Source organism: Oncorhynchus kisutch, linkage group LG15 (assembly GCF_002021735.2).
Source record: "Oncorhynchus kisutch isolate 150728-3 linkage group LG15, Okis_V2, whole genome shotgun sequence".
NCBI lineage: Eukaryota > Metazoa > Chordata > Actinopteri > Salmoniformes > Salmonidae > Oncorhynchus > Oncorhynchus kisutch.
The window spans coordinates 52141144-52165895 of NC_034188.2; the positions used below are offsets into that span (position 1 = coordinate 52141144).

Genomic DNA, 24752 nt, shown 5'->3' on the forward strand with positions numbered 1-24752 from the left:
GAGTCGAAGTCGGAAGTTTACATACACTTAGGATGGAGTCATTAAAACTCATTTTTCAACCACTCCACACATTTCTTGCTAACAAACTATAGTTTTTGCAAGTCGGTTAGGACATCTACTTTGTGCTTGACACAAGAAAGTTGACTGTGCCTTTAAACAGCTTGGAAAATTCTAGAAAATGTCATGGCTTTAGAAACTTCTGATAGGCTAATTTACATCATTTGGGTCAAATGGAGGTGTACCTGTGGATGTATTTCAAGGCCTAGCTTCAAACTCAGTGCAACTTTGCTTCACATCATGGGAAAATCAAAAGAAATCAGCCAAGAACTCAGAAAAAACATTGAAGAAGTCTGGTTCATCCTTGGGAACAATTTACAAACACCTGAAGGTACCATGTTCATTTGTACAAAGAATAGTACGCAAGTAGAAACACTATAGGACCACACGGCCATCATACCGCTCAGGAAGGAGACATGTTCGGTCTCCTAGAGATGAACGTACTTTGGTGCGAAAAGTGCAAATCAATTCCCAAACAACAACAAAGGACCTTGTGAAGATGCTGGTGGAAACAGGTACAAAGGTATCTATATCCACAGTAAAACGAGTCCTATATCGACATAGCATGAAAGGCCGCTCAGCAAGTTAGAAGCCACTGCTCCAAAACCACCATAAAAAAGCTAGACTACGGTTTGCAACTGCACATGGGGACAAAGATTGTACTTTTTGGAGAAATGTCCTCTGGTCTGATGAAACAGAAATAGAACTGTTTGGCCATAATTGCCATTGTTATGTTTGGAGGAAAAAGGGGGAGGCTTGCAAGCTGAAGAACACCATCCCAACCGTGAAGCACGGGGGTGGCAGCATCATGGTGTGGGGGTGCTTTGCTGCAGGAGGGACTGGTGCACTTCACAAAATAGATGGCATCATGAGGTGGGGAAATTATGTAGATATATTGAAGCAACATCAAGACATCAGTCAGGAAGTTAAAGCTTGGTCACAAATGGGTCTTCCAAATGGACATTGTTGTCCTTTGGAAGTATGCTTGGGGTCAAAGTCAAGGTATTGGAGTGGCCATTACAAAGCCCTGACCTAAATCCCATAGGAAATTTGTGGGCAGAACTGAAAAAGCGTGTGCGAGCAAGGAGGCCTACTAACCTGGCTCAGTTACACCAGCTTTGTCAGGAGGAATGGGCCAAAAGTCATCCAAACGTCTGACCCACTGGGAATGTGATGAAATATATAAAAACTGAAATAAATGACTCTTCTATTATTCTGACATTTCACATTCTTAAAGTGGTGATCCTAACTGACCTAAGGCAGATCATTTTTACTAGGATTAAATGTCAGAAATGGTGAAAAACAGAGTTTAAATGTATTTGGCTAATGTGTATGTAAACTTCTGACTTCAAGTGGATGTAGTGGAGCTGTGCTCATGTGTCTTATGTAATTCCTGATGTGTCATGAACGTTCATATTTGGTGTGGATCTGTGTGGCTGAAATATAACCCAAACAGGGAAAAATTTTAAATACTCACACAGTAAAAAAAACTAAACATCTTACACCATATCACGGCCTGTCAATCACAGCATCTCGACGATAGCAGAGTTTTCCTTTTCGTGTGAATGTGTCATACCATCACAGAACTAGATACAGCCAGAGCTTATTCTAGTTCTCAGAATCATAAGTACAGCCTAAACCCTAAAATCACATCAAGTGCATCAATAAAAAAAAGGCCACGTAGATTGGCACATCAAACTTTAATGTCAGCGTCCATTACTAGACACGCATGCGGTGTTAATTAGTAGAGGTTACAGAAGTTAGAGTGCCCCTTTTACAGAGTCTCCATATAAAATGGTTGAATCAGACAGATTAACCTTTTATATGTGAGTGATTCATCACGAAACCAGGACAAAAAAAGACCAGGATTTGGGGGATTTTCACTAAATATAATCCATAGAATAGTTCTTTGAAGGAAGAATTGACATATGTTTGACATTTGCATCTAAAAGCATAAGTAAGAAATAAGTAAGAGTTTCATCTGTAGGTGCAAAGCAAATATGCGTGTTGTGTGAAGCTGTGCTGCTTGCTCTGTAACACGAGTAGTATTTTGATTTTTGAAAAGCACTTTAATTTAAGACTATTGAAAAATAAACATTAATATTGAAAAACACCATTTTGGATTAACAATATATTGAAAAAAATAGCCTAAACATAATATACTCTATGGGCATATCAAAGTTCCAGAATGGGATCGCTGCTAGTTTTAAGCTTATGACCCATTTTATAGAGAGAAATTGGCATGGTGCTTACACTTTAACATACGTATTAAAAGTGAACTTTATAGTCATTGCATATGAAAATATCTTTTTTAAACATCACATTTCAATACACGTGTTAAAAGCTTACTTTAGATTTGATAGTTTATTTTTAGAATACTAAAAGACTGAAAAAAAACTAGCAACCTTCAATACACTTACTAAAATACTTTAAATTAATTGTTTTTCAGTCTTTAAGTATACTATATGCTCATTATCATTAAACTTAAAAACACTAATTAAAACTGTACTTAAATTTAGAATATTCATTCAAAATACACTTGGAGTTGTTTTTACGTTGAAGGATCACTTTTTTTTCTCCATGAAACTCTATATAGTGCCTTGCAAAATCATTCATACCCCTTTAAATTGGGTTAAAAAGTGGGATTCAAATTGTATTGTAATTTACTTTAATGTCAAAGTAAAAAAAATATAATATAAAATATAATACATATTAGATATAGTCATTGCATAAGCATTCAGCTTCTTTGTTTAGGCAAGCCTAAATTAGTTCAGGAGTTTTTTATGACGAACATGTCCTCTGTCCCCCAGGTAACATCTGTAAGGTCCGTCAGTCAAGTATTTAATTTCAAGAACAGATTAAAACTACAAAGACTAGGGAGCCTTTTGAAAGCCTCATAAAAAGGGAAGTGGTTGATAGATCGGTAACAATATGAAATCAGACATTGAATATCTCAAGCATGGTCGAGATAATAATTATGCTATGGATTATGTATTAAACATATCAAAGACCCAGTCGTCCTTCTGAACTGAGCTGCAGGACGGGAGTGAAACTGTTCAGGTTTTGTACCATGAGGCCATTGTGAACGTAAAACAGTTAGAGTTCAATGGCTGTGATGGGAGAAAACTGATGATGGATCAATAACATTGTAGTGACTCCACAATAATGATTTAAATGGCCGAGTGAAAAGAAAAAACAAATATGCAGAGTAAAATGCTTTCCAAAACATACAGTCCATCTTGTATGCAACAAGGAACTAAAGTAATACTGCACAGCTAAAAAACATGATTCCTGAGAGTATACTTTTTCATATCCAAAGAAAATATACTTTCCCGAAAAAATATTTAACTTAAAATGTCCACAAAATATATTTGAAAGCTACTTGCATGTGCAAACATTTGCACATTACCCAGCATCCTTTTCTGCAGCTGAAGTTTTGATTTATAATATTATATTCTTCCTCATATTTACCTTATTCAAATGTTTTGATGTTCAATTACAATTTACACATTTTATTGAAACGTTAATGTATTACCATAATGTGAACAACTGAAGTATGAAATACTAATAGTACACAGTTCTTATGAGTGCTCCGTATAAGTTGCTGAACCATCTACAGCTGCTTTGTAAATAACATGTTAACATTGGCTGAGAAGATCCTCGTCAATCATGGTGGAAGTGCATTTGTAAAAGGAAATTTGAAACACATAAATACAGTTTCTTTGTAAAGAAAATACAGGAATTCTAATTCAAATACCAATTCAGTATATTTGTAATTTAGAATAAATATACATCAAATGTAGTTACGGTGTATTCAAAGTATATTTGTGTTGACCTTTGTCTAATATACTATGCAACAAAATGTAATCAGACACATTCCCTTTTATCACATTTTGTTACGTTACAGTCTTATTCTAAAATGAAATGTCATTTTATAAAATCATTCTACACACAATACCACATAATGACAAAGCCAAACACGGGTTTTTAGATTTTTTTGCGAATTTCTTAAAAATAAAAAACCTTATTTACATAAGTATTCAGACCCTTTGCTACGAGACTCAAAATTGAGCTCTGGTGCATCCTGTTTCCATTGCTCCTCCTCTAGATGTATATACAACTTGATTGGAGTCTACCTATGGTAAATTCAATTGATTGGTCATGATTTGGAAAGGCACACACCTGTCTATATAAAAGGTCCCACAGTTGACAGTGCATGTCAGAGCAAAAACCAAGACATGAGGTGAAACCAATTGTCCATAGAGCTCTGAGACAGGATTGTGTCGGGGCACAGATCTGGGGAAGGGTACCAAAAAATGTCTTCAGCATTGAAGGTCCCCAAGAACACACTGGCCTCCATCATTCTTAAATGGAAGACGTTTGGAACCACTAAGACTCTTCCTAGAGCTGGCCGTCTGGCCAAACTAAGCAATCGGGGGAGAAGGGCCTTGGTCAGGGAGGTGACCAAGAACCTGATGGTCACTCTGACAGAGCTCCAGAGTTCCTCTGTTGAGATGGGAGAACATTCCAGAAGGACAACCATCTCTGCAGCACACCACCAATCAGGCCTTTTTGGTAGAGTGGCCAGATGGAAGCCACTCCTCATTAAAAACCTAACCCACTTAGATTTTGCAAAAAGGCACCTAAAGGACTCTCAGACCATGAGAAATACTATTCTCTGGTCTTATAACTGGGGCAAAAGTTCACCTTCCAACAGGACAATGACCCTAAGCACACAACCAAGACGTCACAGGAGTGGCCTGGAAAAGTCTCTGAATATCCTTGAGTGGCCCAGCTAGAGCACGGACTTAAACCCGATTGAACATCGCTGGAGAGACTTGAAAATAGCTGTGCAGCGACGCTCCCCATCCAACTTGACAGAGCTTGAGAGGATTTACAGAGAAGAGTGGGAGAAATTCCCCAAATATAGGTGTGCTGCAAGTCCTGCCTCTCCCATCTCCTCATCGTTTTATAGAAACAAGTACCACGTGTGTGATTGAAATACGAACTGTTTTGCCGGTCGTCGTGGTAATACTATGAAGGTGTAGATCACTATATAAGTTCAAAGATGAGTAGAAACGATTCAGTTGACCGTTTTATGTGTGGATTAATTGTCGGCTTAGAGGACCTTGTGCATTTAAGGTAAAATAACAACTCAGTGTTTCTATCCCAGGACAAATTAGCTAGCAACAGCAAGCTAGCTAAATAGTGCAAGCTAACTAGCTAAATTGCCATACATGTTTAATGCTTTTCGACCTGTCCCCAAATTAATGTAATTGGCTCAGAGTTTGTTTTGATATTTTAACCTGTCGTGATCGCGTTTGGTGTAGGGGGAAAAAAATACATTTGCGCACGATGGCACACGCGCGCAGCCGGTTTGGGTTCCGTGTAATACATTTGTAAAAACATCTATAAACCCGTTTTTGTTTGGTCATTATATGGTATAGTGTGCAGATTGATTTAATCCATTTTAAAATAAGACTAACAAAATGTGGAAAAAGTCAAGAGGTCTGAATACTTTCCGAATGCACTGTATCTACATACATTAGAAATAATTGTATTTTAGGTATGGAAATTACAACCACTAAATGATTAACTTTGTGTTCTTCAAACTCATTAAATTATACATTTAATGGTAGTTAAGCATTTCTAGGTCGCTGCATTAGAGAGAATGATCAACCAGTCATCTGACAACACCGCTTAATCATCTACTCATTAACACATCAACTGACTTTATAAATCATTAGGAACACCTGCTCTTTCCATAACATAGACTGACCAGGTGAATCCAGGTGAAAGCTTTGATCCCTTATTGAATTCACTTGTTAAATCCACTTCAGTGTAGATGAAGGGGAGGAGACAAGTTAAAGAAGGATTTAAGCATTGAGACATGGATCATGTATCTGTGCCATTCAGCGGGTTAATGGGCACGACAAAATATTTAAGTATCTTTGAACAGGGAATGGTATTAGGTGCCAGGCGCCCCAGTTTGTGTCAAAAACTGCAACGCTGCCAGGTTTTTCCACATTCAACAGTTTCCTGTGTGTATCAAGAATGGCCCACCACCCAAAGGCCATCCAGCCAATTTGACAACTGTGGGACACATTGGAATCAACATGGACCTGCATCCCTGTGTGTGGAACACTTGTCCATGCCCTGACGAATTGACGCTGCTCTAAGGGCAAAAGGGCGGCTACAACTCAATATTATGAATGTGCTCTTCATGTTTTGTACACTCAGTGTACATTCCAACATCCATTTCTCAAGCTTCTTCTCATTTCTGTGAAAAGGGCAGGGCATTAAACAGAATAATAAAATCTGTGAGATATCCCCAAATAGAAATAAATCACAGTGTAATTTCCCCTCTCTCACCACGGCCTCTCCCGCTCTCTCACGGGGGAGCAGAGTAGACAGATGTCACCCTCTGAACGAATCACATCTCTGCAAGTCTAGCAGCACAACTAGGACTGTCATGTGACCGCTACACACACTCAGGTCAGTTGAGTTAGTGCCAAGCCCATCTGAGAGAAGGGACTTGAAGCCAGGCAACAGAATACATCAAGGGGAGAGCCTGTCATGTACACACACACATAGTCTTACATAACAGCAGTTAGGACACACTGATCACACTCAGGAAGGCATATTATAGACCATATGTTACCATGCACTTAGAGTAGAGTTCAAGTGGTGAAAATGGCAGACAGATTCAGCTCTAACTCAGCCACTTATGGCCATGAAACACGAGAAGTAAGAAGAGAGGTCAAAACAAGTATGGGGGTTAACAGCATGAGACCTATATCTAAGTCGAGTTAAGCCAGCGAGAGTGGAGCGGATGTCGTTGGTTCAACTACTTTAGGCCTAATAAACAAACTATACACTCTTACAAAAAAAAGGTTCTATAGGGGTTCTTTGGCTGTCCCCATAGCAGAACCCTTTTGGGTTCCATGTATAACTGTATGTGGAAAGGGTTCTAGATGGAACCCAAAAGGGTTATACCTGGAACCATAAAGGGTTCTTCAAAAGGTTATCCTATGGGGACAGCTGAAGAACCATTTAGGTTCTAGATAGCACATATTTATTTAAAAAAAATTGTGATCGAGTTTTATATTTTTTTGTTGTCAAGACAAACAAAAAAACACAAACCAACAAAGAAATTGCGACTTTTTCCTAAGAGTCTACGTATGGGTTAGGAAGAACGAGTAGAAAAGAGCACTCCTATTGCTCAGGAACAACGCATATCTAAGGGCCCTATGAATAAAACAAGGCCCTTATTAAATATGTAACAATGTCCCCATTAACATATATTACCCTTGGCAGACAGCCACCCAGAGGCAGCGGGAACCTTTTACAGTTGAGATGTGAAGGTTTGAGATTCAAATGGTATTCTTCTGATAGAGTGCACTTGGTGTACCTATTTAAATTAACCATCAACATTATCATAGCTAATTTGAGCCGAGGGAACAAAAATGAAAAGTGAAACACGGTCCTTACGTGATAGGAACTTTCCATTTTGCCTTACAAAAATATGGCTTATAAGTCTGAGTTAAAATATTTTTTTGCTTTCATTTTTTAAAATGCTATGTTATTTTAAATGCATCTCACACTGCAATAACAATAACACTAGCTTTCATGGGGCACATAAATAAACTAGTGGGATTCATAACGAGTATAAAATATTACATACTGTCACACATCAAGAGGAGACGGAATGTGGCTTCTCCATTCAGGCTGGCCATGAAAGTCAAGTGAAAATAAGCCTGTTGAAGCATGCACCCCCATTAACCATAGCGATGTGTGGAGCGATATCTGCCAACAGATCTTTGTCACTTTGACAGTACCCTAACTCACTGCGAGCTGTACATGCCCATGCCTGTGATGTGTCCTGGAGTTGGTGTCTCTTCAAACCTTAGCTCGCAGGGGGAAGCCTGGAGTTGTGCTTGGTTAGCAGACACTATCTGTGATTGACTTGAATGTATTCTGTATGCAGTAAAACATATGGATAAAAATGCACTAATATATATATATATATATACACACACACACACACTACTATATAGTAAAACTTAAGCTAATACTCTGGATCAGCCTGATGGCTCTCATGACTTCCTGAGGCCTCCAACAACATTACTGACCTCCTAACCTCTGTTGCCGGGGCCTAACTTGACTTAACCTAACTCAATTCAGGGCTCTGGACTGGATCTTCTCTCCAATTACCGAATTGTAAGAAAAAACAAGAAAGTGCTATTGATTTCAGCTGACTTGAACTACAAAAAGATGCTGACAAAGTATTTCTCAAACCAGCTAGACAAGTAATCTGCTGCCTGATAGCCAAGGCCCATGAGGGACCTAATTACAGACATGCAATTTACATCACCCAGTAGAATCACCACTCCACGTAAACTAGTGTACAATAGTTTAGCATGGAATAATTCACCACAGTTGTCCTCAATACGTGCCGCACAGCACTCAGGTTCAAGCATGTCTAGGGTCTACCCACCCTGTGCCAAGCCACACAGCTGTTACAGGGATCATATGCAGGGCGCTGGAACAATGTGAGGATGTGGCAGAGACACTATGGAGAACATTGACCCCCTGACTCAGGGAAATGTGCCAGCGCAGCATCCACCTCCTCACATAGATCTGCATAAACAGACGTAAACAGGCAACTTGGACAATGCCGCTCCACCGCTCTGATGCATTCCGCCACTGCTTGAGGAGCGGGTTGTGTAGTTGTTTAGCCTGCTGCTAAAGTGTACAGCGTGTGTGCTAACACAACATGTGTAATTTCTCACCTGGGCCAGGGTCAAAATACTGTCGTGACAAGAACCTCTCAGTAACCAGATCGTGTTCCATAAAGGCTCTGTCAATCATAGGTGCTTTGTTTATGTTTGCAGCTGTTTGGATGCAAAGCCGGAGGGAGAACAAAGAGAGAGGCGAGCGTCCTGGAGCGTTGCACTGTGGGGGAAGGGGTTAAGCGGGATACAGACAGTACTGTACGGAACGCAGCCTCAAGTACTGCTCTTTGTTGGGACATTTCCACAGCAGCAGCTCTCCTACTTAATCGTGCATGTCCAACCCTCATCCTCTGCTCATGAATAGATCCTCTGCTTTTTGTTTTATATTTAGATCAGGACCAATCTGCTCGAGGCTCTTTGTCGCGAGTCAGTTGGGGCATGTGATCCTGCCTGTATAATCCTGATCATGAACCTGGCACAACCACGTCTGCCTCCATCTGCCTCCTTTTCCGGCCCTTATCCCAACCTGATGTGTGTCACTAAAGTCTCAGCTCAGGAATCCTCTCGACTGGCACACTAACCTTGGCAGCACTAATGCTAATGCGGCTGGTTGGATGTACACGGGCCCAGATGTGGCAGCATTGCCTGGTGACACTGACCCGGATAGGTCTGTATAGATCCCACCGTCTTATCCCTCCGTCTGATTGGAAAGGAAGCGGATGGTTATAGAGAACATTGTTATTTACTGTATATAATCCACCCGACAGGCTGCACTAGGCTGCGGGAGGGGGGGGGGGGGATGGGAGGACACTGATATTCACAGGTTTTGCTGTGTGTCATGGTTGATTTGCTGGCCAAGTGCTGTGCCCACTAGGATTAATATATAAGGTCCAGGCAGAGATATGTGACTTTGGACGTGCACGGCACAGAAGCAGACCTGGCCGTGAGGTCTGTCCCAGCCCGGCACAGCACAGTAGCAATCCATTAATACCCCATCTCACTAGGCAGTGAGTGGCACCGGTCCAGATGCCTGACAGCAGAGGTCAGAAGCAGGCTGATTGAGATTCTGGACGCTCGATAGGCAGGATGCAGCAGGATTGAGTCACCTCGGAATGCGGCAGCCAGGAGGAGGAGTAGCCCCACAGAGCCAGATCTGTTCCCCAGAGGGGATTCGGCAAGTGATTAGTTCTGTCTGTGCCAGTGGTTACAGCAGAGCGGGAGAGCGAGCGAGAGAGCGAGCGAGGTGGTCGGGCAAGAATAGAGCACAGAATACAGGCCAGGATATAAAGTCAAAGGAAGGAACTGTTGAGATAAAATAAATGAGGTGCAGGAAATTAACGTTGACTTGTGACAGGGGATGGGACTTTCTGAATCCCAATATTCCATCAGTAAATGATATTTAATATTCTATAGCCAACCTAATGAGATAAGGTAAGCATATATTTATAAGTAGCACAAAGTCATTACTCCCATACTTAACCTCTACCTCAGTGTAAAATGGCAAACCCAATGGAACTGAAAGACCCTCGTTTGCTTAGCTAGTAATTAGGAATCAAACGAGAGCCTTCCTAAAAGGTTGCTAGCAAATGATTGCAATTACAATGTTACATTTTAACGGTGAGGTGCCATAGACGCGTGATCCTCTCGCTTTGATGTCATCCAAACGAATAAGAAAGGTCAAATAGACAAGTGGCATAATTAAAAAGAACGTGTCTTAGCGAGATAATAATAGTTGTACAATATATGGAATAAGAATTTGCGAATGGAAAAGTTTTGGGGAAATTTGAAAATGATACACTATGAGATGCCACAGTCTCTTTCCTTTCTTGCATAGCCACGGTACCAGCCAACATGAGATGCAGAAGGCTACAGTCCCCAGCTCTAGGTCCAACAATAACCAGAGAGCCCATGAAATTGACACTGCAATTGCTGCCCGCCTTTTCAGACTCAGAGGTGTAAAAAGTTCAAGCACAGTATCAATCTGCTTCCATCGTAAAAGGCTGATTTCTCGAGTGAGATAGGGGAGCGACAGACCCCCCCACACTTCAGTCATAAGCCTGGTCTTCACATCTGTTCCATCACAGTGGGGGGTAATAGAGAGATGGGGGAGCTTAGTCAAATATACTTCCACAGCAGTCTATTTGGGCTTGATAAGGATCAATTGGTAAATTACATGCTGGGTTGATTGTGGATCCACAGCGGAAAAGGTCCATTGTGATGCAGTATAGTGGAAATGCTTAGTGTGCTTGTGGAGAGCTACCCTTAGTGGTGTTAAGTACTGGATGGAGTGGAGGGGGGTTGAGGGGTTAAGGGGTGGTACTGGTGATGGGAGGGGTGCTATGAGCACTGGGGAGCTGACATACAAGGAAAGCAGTGTCATTAAATAAGGGATCTGGTTGCTGGCTGGGACGTTAGTCTTTGTAGAACATAATTATAAACGCATAAAACACACTTCCTGTAAATCACGCTCCCTGTGCTCATCGGGGAGGAAGACTTTCTGTCGTTATCATAAAGCACCATGCTGATTACCAGCCTACTGTAAGTGTAGACATTTCAGTCTCAATCCCAGGGAGAAATGCATCAAAAAAATGTCCTCAAAGAAACCCATTTGGTGCGGTGCCTTCTTTTGGGGAAGACCCAACCATAACACACATTTGGAAAAGCCTTGTCCGAAAGGAATGTAATTAGATTAATTTTAACTGATGCACGGATCGAATCAATAACACATGCTAGTAAGAGCATAGTCATTGTGAAACCATCAGCACGGGAGCAGATAATGAAGGCCAGGTTTCATGGCGTAGCTGGCATGAAGCGTTGTCAAAGATGCCAGCTACATCAAGGTACTGTATATGATAAGACTTCATTCAGTCTGCTGCTGAGACACGGGAGACTCTAGCACTTCCCTAGCTCTCTTCACAAAAAACTGAAAAGTATTAATAAGTGTCTGACACATCCATCTCAACATACTTTTACGTGTGATGAAAACCCCTTGCACATTTTGAGGATAACATCACTTTACCACATTTTACATTAGCATACAGTTACTCCTGAAGTTCTGTCTTTTTGCCTCTATCTTGGGGCATGATTTGGTTTCCCCCCGGCACTGGGGGGGGGGGGGTTCCTTAGGGCGAAGACAGGTGGGGTTCCCCACCAGTCGAAACTTAATTACCCCTCTGAAGTGCTCCCTAAACATGCCACCCGGACTGATAAGCCCATGACTTGAGTTTGACTTTAAATGATTCGTGGCCTTACGGACTGGATGGAAGAACACCCGTTTAAGAAGCGCTTGCTAAGCAGGAACCAACACCTGCATTATGAACAGATCAGATGATTTGTCCAAAACTGCTGAAATCTAGCACCTCGGTGGACATGGTAACTGTAGCCTATAGGCTCTGCTCAACATAGAACTAACGATTTTAGAACACTACACATGAATTTCAAAATGCATCAAAATGCAAATATGCACGCACCTTTCATCTGGATGTAGGTCTGAGATTATAGTTAAATAATGTTAAACTGTCTTCATTTTAGAGAGATACATTTTGTGACATTTCAGGGAAAAAAACGAAACCGTTCCTTTTTGTCTTGACATGATTTTGTATTCCATGGAAGCACACATGTTAAGGTCTTCAAGTAAAACAATTATAGCTGTAAATCTTATTTCTGGAAAATCCAACTGATTTCAGGACAATCCTTACAAACCCTTCCAAGGCCAGGATGCTCCACCAGGCCTATTCTCACATTTAAATAGTGAAACCAGGAGCAGATGGTGCAGCCATGTGCCTTATTATAGAGCCATGCTGGCACTGACAGCCACAGACTGGCGGCATGATGTCCTACATGGGCGGAGGGCACTGTCATTTTATTTGTCCCTGCCTGTCACCTGTCTTAGAGACAGAGGGTTAGACGGTGGGAGAGAGAGAGAATCTTGCAGAAAGTCAGATATCCATCCATCATCGCGGGACAAAGAACGCCAGACAGCACTAATAGATCTCGAGAGATGCCTCGGGAGCGCATACACTCTTTGTCAATTTGAGGTCAGTGTATCTCAATATTCCGATGTCAAGTCTTATTTGTCACCTCAAGGGCACAGCAGAATGATAAAAGGAGGGAGATAACAGTCCACACATGCACACAGATCCTTGGCAGCTGTTAAACAACCCAGAGCCAATATCAGCCTACCCATTAACACACACAGGGAGGGGATCAATACAAGAATGCAGAGGGCAACATGTAACTTCCAAAATAGAGGAAACACCAACATAAAGTGTCTTAAAAGGGTGTTGAGCCACCATGAGCCAGAACAGCTTCAATGCACCTTGGTATATATTCTACAAGTGTCTGGAACTCTATTGGAGGGATGAGACACCCTTCTTCCATGAACAATTCCATCATTTGGGGTTTTGTTGATGTTGGTGGAAAACCCTGTCTCAGGCGCCGCTCCAGAATCATCACTGGGACCGTGCTCCCACCCATCTACATGAAGGGCCCCACACACCATAGCCATGAGCTATTATTCCCTTACCATCGGTCAGACGGTATCAGAGCATGAGGTCTGATACCAACAGTCTCAGAGACAGTTTCTATCTACAATCCATCAGCCTGCTGAACACTTGAACTGACCACCTGCACTGATTCTCCACACCTTAGTACACACACACACACACACACACACACATACATACATACATCCTACATAGGGCTGGGAATTGCCAGGGACCTCACAATACGATATTATCACAATACTTAGGTGCCGATGCAATATACATTGCGATTCTCACGATTCGATACTGTACTTTTATTGTGATTCCATGTTAAAAACATATTTCTCACCATATGTCTGCTGCAGAGAGACAAGAGAGAGCCACGAGAAAACAAGTTAGGATCAGTGCTGGAAATAAAAGTGCGGAAAACAAATTGGCTCCTTATTTTAAAAAGAAGATGGAGCACAATCTATGTTTTGGTGAAGGTACAGCCAACTAGCACAAAGATATTGCAAAATTGTCCAAACGATACGATATATCATCCAAAACACACACATCACAACTGCTGCTACCAGACTCTTTTTATGATTGCTAAATACTGCATAATTTAAACATCGCTTTAATGGTCATCACACCATTCAGTGACCACTCATGCCCTGTGGATGGGGGCATTGTCATCCTATGGGGGCATAGCCATGGTACCAAAATGAATGGCCTGCCCAGCATTTTTATACATGACCATAACACTTCAGCAACACTATATGCATTCCGTTGCTTTAACATCAACGGGCGCGTCAATGCGACGATCTACCTGCTACACAGAGTGAGTGTGTTTTGAGAGCTGAGAGGGGCAGAAGCCAAGAGTGACTTTATTCTATTTTACCCTACTGTTCTGTACCATATTAATCCATTATGTGTAAGCACAATAGCTTTGGTCCAACTTTTCGCAAGTACTCATTAAAGGGTTGCTAGTGGTTTTACTAAATTATCTTCTAATTGCACAAGTTGATTTTGTTTACATTGTGAACATAGTCAATGTAGCTAGGTAGCTAGAGTTTCTGCTAGCTAGTAGCTTCTTGATTCGATTTGACTGAATATTAGTAAAATAACCAGTGGTTTATAGTCGAGGCCATAACGCAACCAAAATCAACTTTATTTATCCTCATTTCAATTCACGAGGCAGAATGAACTGCTGGGTCAGCCGTGGAGAAAGGAACCTCGGGCAAGTCTTGAGCCTGGACGTTGCCGTTGGACGCGACGCAACGCGAGCATAACACGGTCAGTAGCGCAGCTTTCATTAAGTTCAAAGGAAGCATTCCCTCAATGCTGTAGTGTAGCAGGACCATAAAGCCTGATGGGATGCTAATTGATTCATTAACTCAGGAACCACACCTCCGTAGAACCATCTGCTTTCAACATACTTTGTATCCTTCATTTACTCAAGTGTTTCCATTTTTGGGGGGCAGTTACCTGTAGCTAGCCAGACAAACATGCATGTAATAGCTGACCTGGGTTGTTTAGTAGCACGTTGACAATGTTCTTATATCTGTGGGAACAAAGTTATGTGAAGCATAACGGACTATAGCTCATGTGAGGAGGGACCTGCAAGCTGTGGCTGGTGCTCCGTGGCCCCCTACCTGCGGTACAAAATAAGACATTCTCAGGCACTGCAGCTTGACATTCAGAATTATCCTTGCTGGATTTACGGTACAAGGGATACAGAGCTAGGTGCTGCATCAGTGGAAAAATACACTGCCATGATTGGGCAATGAGGAGGAGAGACCTCGGCCGTGGCCAAAAGCCGAATGCACAGGCTCACCTACTTTCATTAGCCGAACAACCAACTAGCTCAGGTGGAACGGATTCATTAAAAGTGGTCTTGCGTTATGCAATGCCAATGGAAGCGAATGATTAAACGTAATTTATAATTATTAAAGAAACACAGGCCCACCAGTCTGCAATACAAAATAAAAAGGCTAGACAAGACGTTAAATTATTCCACTACTTATCACAATACTCATATGCACAGGCATTTCCTGAACTTCCTCCTCCCAGGGTGTCTATTGATTGTGTGAGGCACATAAGTGTCCCAACATAAACCCTGTATAGTCTTGTGGAATTGCAGCGTGATTGAAGATCGATTTCACAGACACGGTCTCGCCCTTTTTCTTTCTTTTCGAAAAGGATCAACATAAATAAACACGTAGGCTAGGATCTGTTCGGCCAACATGGTTGAACATCATTTCCAAATGTATTCTTCATCATCAATACTCTCGTCACATTTTTGGTTACCATCTCCGATAGGCCATGGTGCACTTGACACACGATCGAATCGATTTAGAAAAGGACATTGACTTAAGAAGCATATTTCACAAAGTCTCAAAGCAGTTTGATGTGCTGTAAGAGTGCATGCAGTATTTGTCACAAATCAAGACTGACCGGGTGAAATAATGTTACGAGTAAATATCTGGATCGGGGAACAAACTTGCTAATAACCACATCTACATTTCCTGTGGTTGTTTGTGGTGAGATAATCAAACGAGACTAGAGTAGTCATATATCTGCGAACGAGTCATGACATGAGGTTTTACTTTTGAATGGTGCAATAGCCTATCCATAGACCATTACACAGCATTCTGTTGTAGACCCCCACAACGTCAAACAAACCACACCTGATCCACACCTCGTATAAGCCTTCCATGAAATGCATTTACGCATGGAACTCCACTGTCACATAACAGCTCAATGTGACAATACTTGCACATCTGTAGAAACAATTAACAATTTTCTCTTACTCGGTTTTGTCCGAATTTCTAAATCTTTCATATGAGAAAACAATGAAATCAGGATGATAGATGGTTACCTCTATTCCCGAGCCCGATGTTACCTCTCCGTTGTCTGTCAATCTCCAGTAGGCTATGCAACGAGGTAAATAGCCCGAGTAGATTTGAGCAAGAAATGCATCGATTTGCCGCCGGTCTGCTTCCCCAGTAGCAGAGTGAAGAAGCACCACAACCACCCAATATTTCTGGACTTGGTGCTCAAAGAACACTCACTTGCACCGCGGAGGGCAGTTGCGTTGCAATTAGTTCCCACGTATATTATCACACAAATGAGTAGCATCTATGCGTGGGATATCCAAGTATGACATTTCTTCCGTTTTAGCGTCAAATGACTCGACCCAGACAGAAAATACTTGTTCCCAAATGTTTTCTCCAGAACACAATCGTCCTTCCATATAGTGGCAGTGATTGTAAATTAATCTGCTGAGTCCAGCATATCCGCGGCCAAATTTCGATCGTTAGTAGCCTTGTTGAGGCAGGAATATCCGTATCAGATATACATCCTTGGAGCGAAGACCTAGAAGTTTCAGTCGGTGGTGTCCAGTGCTAACCTGACGACTCACACTACATTATTCCGCTGCTCTGTAGTTCGCGGAGAAGAAATTAACGTCCGTGGGCGTGGCGTAACGTTTGGCCGGAGCAAGGAGTCTGGGTAGCCAGGCAAGTCCGGTGCAGCACTGACAGGCAGTGAGCGGCCGGCAGCGGTCCCCGGTGCGAAGTGAGGGGCGTTTTGAGGAGAGGTTTGAGCCAGTTTACGCATGCATCGCGCCCCTCTGTCCACTGAGTATTAACATAGCCTCTCCACAGCTACAATCCGCAGCCGGCCAACAAGCTCTTTCCACCTCCAATTTCTATTGGCAAAATGGTACTGCCTTTATGGGATTACAAATCGGAAATAAGGGTAACGATGACTGTCATGCCATCGATCATGCCATCGAGCGCGGTGTTCTGCTTTAGGAGACAGTGTATTGACTGCTATCAAAGAATACGTCGTATTGACATTAAAGCCTTCATCACAAAACGGAGGACTCCTTATCAAATAGAAAGAAAAGCTCACCATTTAGGATGATGATGCGTGCGCGTTGATGAAGCGTCTACATTAACCAACCCACAGCAGGGAGTGGATTACTGTGCTCAATTTACATGTTTGAGATTTTATAGGATTATTTTAACGTGCGCAATTATAGGATTCATTTGAGGAAATGTTGTACAGGTAAACCACTATTTTTTCAGGGCCATATGATGGGGATCGTGCAGAGAGGGGCTGTGTGTATCCTTTCTGACACATGTAGATTGAAAATGTAATATAGGCTATTATATTAAAATTAATATTGATCAAGACTAGATACCACAATGACTTAATCGCACCAGTGAAAACTGTGATTTCAGGGCCCGAACTCGCCATATCGCTAGCCAGTTCATCACCACGGACTGGCCGAGGACGCATAGAAATTCAGCACCGTTTCCTCACGTAGTAACATGGACAGCAGCCAGCTTGTGGTCTGAAAATCCTGTCTGATCAGATCACAGCTCTCACTCCCTCAGAGACGTTTCTCTTTGCTACCTCTGTGGCAGAGCGGATCCTGACAATGTTGATGTCATTTTAGGGATGACTGCTTTTAGGGACTGATCGACAGACGATGATACAATGATGATTCAGAAATGGAACCACAGTCAGTAGCGAGTTAAGTCGGTTAACTTCACTCACTGAGTCCGAGCAAGGGCAAAAGTTCAAAAGGACAGTAGAATGAATCAGATTATTTGGTTTAGGGAATTTGACCAAATTGTTGGTCAGGAGACATACATTTGTTAATGTATTGTGTAGTTGAAGCATACAAGTACTCCATCATAGGTGTGTTCCAAAATCCTCCAGAGGTTTTGATTTGTGTCCTTTCCTTAGATTTGCTACATTGGTGTTGAAAGTGGGATGAGGCTGCCAGGACATCTGACTTGTGGGCAGAAATTAATGAGCTCCAGAAAGAGGGATTAGTAGTGTAGCCATCCTAGATAAGCTCCCCCAAGGGAGTTAACTCTTGTGGAGAACATGTCTGCTTGGGAGAAACCAGAGGGACATGGGTTCAAGTCCCAGTTGGATTTATGGAAAAAAGTACTTCACTCTTAACCATCTGTCTCTAGTAGCAGGCATACTGTCTCTAGCATACTCCATCAGGTTCTATGCCAATCAATCAATCCCTTCTTAATCACTCAATTTAGAATTAGCCTAGGTTAGGTTTGACCATATTGATTTACACAGTAGTCTGCATGAGTTTTGGGAGTTTCTGCATAGTCAGTGGATGGGATGGGATGAAAGCAGCATACTCAAGGAGATTCCAACAAAACAATGTAGTGTAAACATAGTTGTTGAGGCAGACATCCTTATGGGTGCAAATTTCCTGAATTACTAGGTTTTTTGTTTATACAAACACATTTTAAGGAATTGTCTGTAGTGAATCAAATATCTTGTCTATAATTTTGGCTCATTCATTGTATTGTGATTTATTATCACACCTGTTATCACACCTATTTGTTTAGCAAGTGTACCTGCATACATCACAAGTCCACCATGTTCAACTTTGTTCTTTGGGAATGTTGAGAATATCCGACAACTTTGAAAAGCCAATAGTTGTTTTAAAAAGGTGTCCTTCAGTGACACAGAGGTTGAACTCAGCAGACCTTTAGATAACTCACCAGGCAGGTCATTCATTCTACCACTGGGGAACTGGGAAGGTGTCCGTTGGAGAGAGAAAAGAGACAGAGGGAAAGATTGAGATCCGCAAATGGAAGAACAAAGAGATGGAAGAGATATTCCGCCAGCGGATGTCTATCTCAGAGAGGGCAATGAAAGAGTGATTGATTGAAGATAAAAAAAAGTGTGGAAAATGGGATCAGGACGTGGGAACAAGGTTTTAAGGTTTCCTGGTGAATAACCAGACCGACTCAAGACAGTGGTAAAAAGAAACGGCACTATTGTTTCTGTACCAGAGTAAGATAAAGGAAGAGTATCCCAACTGAATTATGTATTATCCCAGGAGAACATGGAAGATAAGGTGAAACCTGGAATGACAGAATTACAAAGATAAAAGGTAAAACATTCCCAGAACCAGACAAGGGTGTGTGTAGAAGGGTACTGTAATTGATCAGGTAAAGCACAGCAAAAAATTAAGTGCAGATGCTGTTGGAGTGAGAACAGTTCTCTCAAGGTTACCTGAGTTTATGAAATTGAAGCTACCAAATCAGCATTGCCAACGTCTCCTTCAGATATGCCCGGTTCATGCCATTGTTACTATTAACATTGTGAAGGTAAACTAACACTGACTCACAGAATCCCCGTGAGATGTCCTAGTTCAGAGCTACAGAACAGGCTGTGGAACATTTTCTAACCTTGTCTCGAAGTATTTTCTCAACCTGGTCCCCATCTCCCAAAGACGCAAAGGACTTTTCACTCCAATGAATGTCACAGACAGAAGGAAGGCACAGACTTTAAACAAAGTGGGATGATTGACAATGCATTTCATATGAGGGAAAACGAAGATAAGTGTATTATTTTCCAATACAGAATAAAAACATTGATTACATAATTCCTAGTATATACATAGTTGTATGTTTGCATTTCTAATGTGATACACAAACATATTGTATCATACAGTTATGTAAGTGCAGCTGCTGTTTGATCAAGGTTATGATTGTAAATGTTGTTCAATGTAATGGTTGTGTTGCATCTATATAACTGAAAGTAGAATTGTGTCAATCAGTTGTGTCAGATATAATAGCTAATCTATAGTGCAACCTCCCGGCTAAATGATCATTGAAATCCTGACAGGGTTTGTTAGGAGGATGTGGTCATTCCATGGTTCATGGGCTTCCACAGGTGCTTTTTCATATATCCATTTATTTGTCAATTCATGCCTGTTAATGGTGAATTTTGTACACTTTTGACACATAATCCACTGCGATACCCTGCATGCTCTGAGCTCGAGAGTGTGTATCTGCCAGGAAAGCTAAGCCAAGCTAATAGCATTGGTACGCTTCAGTGATGAACAGTTACTGTATATTACAGTGCTGTTATTCACATATTACTTGCAGCGACATGAATATTACTATGTTTATTTTGATCATGCAGCAGATTCCTGGGACCGGAAATGTATTTAGATTCATAAATATATGCATGCAGAGTGCAAGACAAGGTGCGAGCTGCAACACATCATGACATTAACAACTACCTTTATGCACACAGTACCAGTCAAATGTTTGGACACACCAGGGTTTACTTTTATTTACACTATTTTCGACATTGTAGAATAATAGTGAAGACATCAAAACTATGGAATCATGTAGTATCCAAAAACGTGTTAAACAAATAAACAAATATTTTATATTTGAGATTCTACAAAGCAGCCACCCTTTGCCTTGATGACAGCTTTGCACACTCTTGGCATTTTCTAAACCAGCTTCATGAGGTAGTCACCTGGAATGTATTTAAATTAACAGGTGTGCATTTGTGGAATTTCTTAACGTGGGGTGGCAGGGTAGCCTAGTGGTTAGAGTGTTGGACTACTAACCGGAAGGTTGCAAGTTCAAATCCCCGAGCTGACAAGGTACAAATCTGTCGTTCTGCCCCTGAACAGGCAGTTAACCCACTGTTCCAAGGCTGTCATTGAAAATAAGAATTTGTTCTTAACTGACTTGCCTAGTTAAATAAAGGTTAAAAAAAATGTAAAAAGTGTTTGAGCCAATCAGTAGTGTTGTGACAATGTATTTACATTTTTTTAAATTGATCCATTATTTAAGTAGGCAAGTCAGTTATGAACAAATTCTTATTTACAATGACTGCCTACCCTGGCTAAACCCGGATGGCGCTGGGACAATTGTGCACCGCCCTATGGGACTCCCAATCACGGCCGGATGTGACGCAGCCTGGATTCAAACCTATGGTACTGAGATGCAGTGCCTTAGACCGCTGCGCCACTCGGGAGCCCATGGAAGCTACCAAATCAGCATTGCCAAGGTAGGGGTGGTATACAGAAGATATCCCTATTTGGTAAAAAACCAGGTCCATATTATGGCAAGAACAGCTCAAAGAAGCAAAGAGAAACAACAGTCCATCATTACTTTAAGACATGAAGGTAAGTCAAAACGGAACAGTTAAAGAACTTTGAAAGTGCAGTTGTGAAAACCATCAAGCACTATGATGAAACTGGTTGCTTCACAGCTCAACATCAACTGTTCAGAGGAGACTGCGTGAATCAGGCCTTCATGGTCAAATTGCTGCAATGAAACCACTACTAAAGGACACCAAAAATAAGAAGAGACTTGCTTGGGCCAAGAAACACAAGCAATGAATATTAGACCGGTGAAAATCTGTTCTTTGGTCTTCTGAATCCAAATGTGCGATTTTTGGATCCAACTGCCATTTCTTTGTGAGATGCAGAGTAGGTGAATGGATGATCTCCGCATGTATGGTTCCCACCGTGAAGCATGGAGGAGAAGGTGTGACAGTGTTGAGGTGCTTTGCTGGTTACACTGTCAGTGATGTATTTAGAATTCAAGGCACACTTAACCAGCATGGCTACAACAGCATTCTGCAGCAAGCACTCCATCATAGGTGTGTTCCAAAATCCTCCAGAGGTTTTGATTTGTGTCCTTTCCTTAGATTTGCTACATTGGTGTTGAAAGTGGGATGAGGCTGCCAGGACATCTGACTTGTGGGCAGAAATTAATGAGCTCCAGAAAGAGGGATTAGTAGTGTAGCCATCCTAGATAAGCTCCCCCAAGGGAGTTAACTCTTGTGGAGAACATGTCTGCTTGGGAGAAACCAGAGGGACATGGGTTCAAGTCCCAGTTGGATTTATGGAAAAAAAGTACTTCACTCTTAACCATCTGTCTCTAGTAGCAGGCATACTGTCTCTAGCATACTCCATCAGGTTCTATGCCAATCAATCAATCCCTTCTTAATCACTCAATTTAGAATTAGCCTACGTTAGGTTTGACCATATTGATTTACACAGTCGTCTGCATGAGTTTTGGGAGTTTCTGCATAGTCAGTGGATGGGATGGGATGAAAGCAGCATACTCAAGGAGATTCCAACAAAACAATGTAGTGTAAACATAGTTGTTGAGGCAGACATCCTTATGGGTGCAAATTTCCTGAATTACTAGGTTTTTTGTTTATACAAACACATTTTAAGGAATTGTCTGTAGTGAATCAAATATCTTGTCTATAATTTTGGCTCATTCATTGTATTGTGATTTGTTATCACAATACAATGAATACGCCATCCAATCTGGTTTGCGCATAGTGGGACTACTGTTTGTTTTTCAACAGGACAATGACCCAACACACCTCCAGGCTGTGTAAGTCCTATTTGACCAAGAAAAAGATTGATGCAGTGCTGCATCAGATGATCTGGCATCCACAATCACCCAACCTCAACCCAATTGAGATGGTTTGGGATAAGTTTGACTGCAGAATGAAGGAAAAGCAGCCAACAAGTGCTCAGCATGTGTTGGAAAAGCATTCCAGGTGAAGCTGGTTGAGAAAATGCCAAGAGTGTGCAAAACTGTCATCAAGGCAAAGGGTGGCTACTTTGAAGGATCTAAGATCTAAAATATATTTAGACTTGTTTAACACTTTTTTGGTTCCTTCATAATTCCATATGTGTCATTTCGTAGTTTGAAGTCTTTGCTATTATGCTACAATGTGGAAAATATAAAAAATAAAGAAAAACCTTTGAATGAGTAGGTGTGTCCAAACCTTTGACTGCTACTTTATTATGCCATGAAGTACCAGGGAAAATCCACATACACATTTACATAGACACACACAAATCTAGATGCATCTTTTGTGTCACAGCTAAGGCCTGTGTTTGCCATGCTGCAGATGAGCTGAGGAATGGATCAGGGTTTTATGATGAACTTGCAGCAGTAAAATACTAATCATCCACAGTATGCTGAAATTGGCTTTCCAGAAGGACATCATGCTGAAGTTTGCACCAGTTGTAATCAAACCAGTTTCACAGCCTACAGTCCATCAATAACAATGCTGAGCGTTTACACAGAGCAAGACAAACAGGGCTGCTAATGTCGCACATGAATGGTGCCTTTAAAGATCTCAGGTGATATTGCTAAAGGGAAAGACAGTCAAACCTAAATCCATTGTATACAGAATACAAATGTGAAGCTTATAAATTACAACAATTTTTTTTATGCCTACAACATTACAGTGCACAATATCAATATAGTGCTGCTCCTGGTAAACATATATTTTTTTGTACAGAAAGACTTTCATAAAGAACAATATGCTAATGTCTTCCCGAGCTTCTTACAAGCTACTTTCTGAGAAAATAATAATAATAATAATAATAATAATAATAATAATATTCAGACAATGTTTACAAGACCAGGAATTGTTTTTTTTCTGGGTTGTTCAAGGTTGATTTCTTGAATAAGAGAATAACGAGAAAGAGTCCGTCATATGTCGATCATCAGTCATGAGAGGAGCCTTAGGGCAGAGACAGACTAGATTACTATTGAGTCAGCAGCCAGGCAGGGAGGGGCAGGTGTGTTGGAGATGCTGTTTTCTGTTTCTTTTGGTTTACTCATGAGACCAACAGACCACAGTCTTCAAATCATCAGCTGATTTTTAATTGAATGCCTGGAAGGATCGGCGTTCAGATATTCTTAGAGGGCACTGGCTGAATCTCTGGTTTGGGGCTAGATGACAACATATATTTAGGAACCTGTTCCAAGGCAGATTACCCACAAATACATGGCAAGCAAGCTCTAGCTATTGCGAATGGGGCATTGCACCACAAAAATAACTATGAGTGCAGTAGCGCGAAAGGGCTGCGTTTTGATGGATTAACAAGTTGTGGGTGTGTCAAGGCTTGGCCCCTCACTGGCCAATCAGAACGTGCTCCATGGCTAAACATGTGCTTACTTCAAGATGTGTATTTATGGTCTTTTATACATTGCATTGTCATCAACTCCAATGTCAATGTTAGTCCATTATAGCCTAGTACATTAAATTGCCTGCTGTTTGCAGTTTACATTGTTTTAATTGCGTTGCTTCAGTATGGAAAGTCCTACTCTAAATTGCAGACTGGACATGTACACACCAAACAGTCAATAAGCAATATTACATTCACTCGGTTATTGATAAGGACTAAAAACACTGTGTATAATTCTAATCAAATTCTAATAAAACGAAACAATAACTTAGGCTCTGTTTAAATACAGTTGCAATCTTCATAATTACTCCCCGTGGTCGTATAATACAGACAAGACAACTTAGACTCTGGAGGGTTTTTTGCACATCCAAACTGGATAAAGATCCAATATAATGAGAAAGTGGACGTGCTGTGTGCTCCCACTGCGGCCTCTAGGTCACCATTCTGCTTGTTATGTCGCACACTTGTCACCATCGTTACGCGCTCCTGTGCATCCTCAGACTCACCTGGACTCCATTACCTCCCTGATTACCTTCCCTATATCTGTCACTCCCCTTGGTTCTTTCCTTGGGTGTTTCTGTTTCATGTCTGTGCGTTGTTCGAGGTTCTTTTTTTTTCTGATGTTCCGTTTATTTTATTAAAACACTCACTCCCTGAACATGCTTCCCTACCCTCAGCGCACACCGT

At 41.4% G+C, this 24752-nt stretch overlaps 1 protein-coding gene across 4 annotated transcripts in view; it reads right to left on the bottom strand.

Annotated features, from left to right (window-relative positions):
- zgc:172282 (leucine-rich repeat and fibronectin type III domain-containing protein 1-like protein) overlaps positions 1-19700 on the bottom strand; it is a 107176-nt gene extending 87476 nt beyond the window's left edge. For all 4 annotated transcript variants that reach the window (XM_031790485.1, XM_031790484.1, XM_031790483.1 and 1 more), the window contains exon 1: positions 16140-19700. The gene's annotated coding sequence lies outside the window, so the exon portion shown is untranslated. The remainder of the gene's footprint in view (positions 1-16139) is intronic.
- Positions 19701-24752: the final 5052 nt, after the last annotated feature.